At 34.3% G+C, this 3376-nt stretch overlaps 1 long non-coding RNA gene across 1 annotated transcript; it reads left to right on the top strand.

The window, feature by feature from the left end:
- The first annotated feature begins 1820 nt into the window (after positions 1–1820).
- LOC107749568 (uncharacterized) lies at positions 1821–3030 on the top strand. Its single transcript, XR_001641052.1, has 3 exons — positions 1821–2076; positions 2762–2815; positions 2968–3030. It is a non-coding gene; the product is annotated as an uncharacterized LOC107749568 (long non-coding RNA).
- Positions 3031–3376: the final 346 nt, after the last annotated feature.

Below are 3376 nucleotides of genomic sequence, written 5' to 3'. Positions count from 1 at the left end.
ATAAATCAATAAAAATATAAATTGTCTTACATTTTTCAGGGAAACAGAGAAAGGATCCCCAGTGCAAGCATCACGATTCTTCAAATGAAATGAATACTAAAATGTGTCATGTATAAACTTTAAATCAGTATCGCTCTCTCTCTGTGTTTCTCGCACAGAGTAGTGAAAAGAGTTCTGAAAGGGAGGGGGTCGTGATGGCTCTGCTTGAAAAACAAAAAAGTTACCCTCAATTTTCGAGATGTTTATTCAGATGAATACCGAGAGACAGACCTTTTGCTACACAGCGATCTATCTCCTTTTAAGATGTTTATCCAGATGCATGCCGAGAGACAGGCCTTTTGCTTCACAGGGCGAACTAATCCCTTTAAGACGTTTATGTAAACGCGTCGTTAATCTAGCTGTGGCAATGAAAAATATTGTCTTCTGTCACGGTTGTAATGTGGGCATTCCTAAACTATTTTCACATATGGTACAGAGTTCAAAAGGCCATGAAAAACACATTAACGTGTTTTCACATATGGTCCAGAGACAAGAGCAAATATTTCTCATTAGTCATGGATCTATATTTCTCTGATAGTTTCTCTGGCGTTAGCTAAAACGATAACAAATTTGAGACTTTTATACTATGCAATTAAGTATCACTGTTGGTGTTAAAAATCAGGATGGCCCCGTGATTTCACATCCGCAGTGTGAGGAGATATGCCATAGAGCTTGGATGCCCTCTGGTGGTTATTTATAAAATTACAACCTTTGTGAGAATTGCCAATTTTAATATAGAATAATATACTTCAAACATTCAATATTAAAACAAATATTCATTATCTTGTAAGGTATTCTCGTTACCTTTAATACGTTATTTTTATCCTTAAAATCTAATCAAGAAATGTATTGTGTGTGTGTGTGTTTGCATATAATCTGACGACAGTATTAAAAGATTCTCAAGCATATGAATGAACTGAAAAATAAATCAATAAAAATATAAATTGTCTTACATTTTTCAGGGAAACAGAGAAAGGATCCCCAGTGCAAGCATCACGATTCTTCTGTACAAGACGGTAAAATAATTGTTTTTATCATTTAAAAATTAAACTTTTTGTTGGGATTCGTTCCTCCTTTGTCTTGCACGGATGGTCCCAGGCGTTAACGCTGAGCTACTTGTTGGATGTATTATGTTTGCTTAGTAATGCTATGTATTCATTGATCTTTTTAAATATCTACATCAGACAAATTATCTTGTCTTTATTTCTAGTGGATGTACAGCTGATTGACGGGGAAGTTTCACAAAATGGTACAAATATTCATCTTATACTTTAAAATTAAACTTCTCTTGGCTTTGTTTGTGTGCCTGGGTCATCCACGTGGAGAGGTGGGTGTTTTTGGTTGCTAAGCTACAGCTAAATACTGTTCCACTGCTTCAAATAATTACAGCTGAAAATGTTTTTTATTATTATTATTTGTAGTGACCGCGCAGCTGGTTGATGAACAAGACGGTAAGTAATTGTTTTTATAATTTAAAAAACTAAACTTTTCTTAGGGTTTGTTCCTCTTATTGTTTGCATGCAGGGCAGCGGCGTTAACGCAGAGCCACGTGTTAGATATAATATGCATACTTAGTAATGCTATGCGTCCTTTGATCATTTTTAAATATCTACATCAGACAAATGATCTTGTTTTTATTTCTAGCGGATGTGCAGCTGATCTATGAACAGGGTTCCCAAAATGGTAAAGTAAACGTTTTATACTTTTAAAAAGTAAAACTTCTCTTTTTTTCTTATCTCATTTTGAGCGTCGGGTGTCCTCGTGGAGAGGCGTGTGTTTTTGGTTGCTAAGCTATAGCTAAATACTGTTCCACTGCTTCAAATAATTACAGCAGAAAATTATTGTCTGTCTTTTTTTTTTTTCTAGACCTGCTCCAGTTAATAACGCAGCCAAATTTTATTGATCTCACACATGAATCCGATGAACAGGCGGGTCCCAGCACCGCTAACAATAACCGAAATCCAGCACACAGCCCCTTGAGAAAAAAAAGAGCGATCGCCAAGGTCATTCCGGCACCGAGAGAAGATTCACACAACAGTACGTTTTTAATATTGTTGTTTCTTCAATAGATAATGTTATTTTTATTTAACATTAAAAAAATTATATAAAGTTATCCAATTAGCTTAATACATATGCTTTACCTGGTAAAGCAGCTTTGTCTCCATCTTGTGGAGCAGTCTTGTTATTTTTTATTTATTTATTTTATATTTTATTTATTTTTGTTTTTTAAAAGACTGTTCTATTTTGACCGATCTATTTTGATCCATTTTATCTCACAATCTGTTTGGTTAATTTCTCTAGATTTTTAATATTGTTTTTCTTCAATAGATAATGTTATTTTTATTTAACATAAGCTAATTTGGATAACTTTATATTTTTTTTTTAATACATATGCTTTAGCTGGTAAAGCAACTTTGTCACCATCTTGTGGCGCAGTCTTGCTATTTTTTAATTTTTTAATTTATTAATTTTGTATTTATTTATTAATTTTTTTTATTAATTTTTTTTAAAGAATGCTCTATTTTGACCAATCTATTTTGGTAAAGCTACTTTGTCGCCATCTTTTGGCTCAGTCTTGCTATTGCAATTTTTGTTCTGATTTATCTAGCAATAATCTCATTAGCTAATTTCCCCTTTATTATTTTCTAGATTTACTAATTATTTAATATTCATGTTGTTTTTAAAGTCTTGACAATGTTTAACCTCTGTTTATTCTATTCAGATAGATCATCAGAGCCTGACCGAAACGATGATACCGAACCTGAGATAATTCAAGGTATGCTTTTCATATTTATTTTTAGATTATAATTTTTCATACTTTTATTATTTAACAAAGAAAATCTTTAAAGCAGTGATAGATAATATTATATTCAAACATATTATTTGTGGTTTTCATATACTAATTATTTAAATTACTATTCTTTTCAGACAGATCGCCCCGCATTGCGGACAATGTGCTAACTGGACCGATACACAAATAAATGACTGGGAAAGAGCCAGTTGGAGAAGTGATCACAGTGGAAATTCGTCACAGAGGGGTGGGGGAACACCATCAGCTGGCGGCGATGCGTCCGAGGAGGACATTGAATCACAGCCAGATCAGAACAATAGTGTAGATGAAAGAATCGTCTCTTTGATCCACGAGCTGTTTGATAGGCAAGATTCTCTATTCGGTGAACTGCATAACAGACAAACTGACTTTAATAATCGCATGGATGCCAGGTTTCATGAGCTTCAAGGTAATTTACAGCAAGCAATAGAGATTCGCTGATCCCCAGTTCAGCCCAGGGAGGGCTCCTGACCCCCAGTTCAGCCCAGGGAGGGCTCCTGTTCCCCA

This window comes from Sinocyclocheilus rhinocerous, unplaced genomic scaffold (assembly GCF_001515625.1).
Source record: "Sinocyclocheilus rhinocerous isolate Xijiao unplaced genomic scaffold, SAMN03320098_v1.1 scaffold602, whole genome shotgun sequence".
Classification (NCBI taxonomy): Eukaryota; Metazoa; Chordata; class Actinopteri; order Cypriniformes; family Cyprinidae; genus Sinocyclocheilus; species Sinocyclocheilus rhinocerous.
The sequence above is the reverse complement of the archived record's forward strand: the minus strand, read 5'-3'. Positions and strand labels throughout refer to the sequence as shown.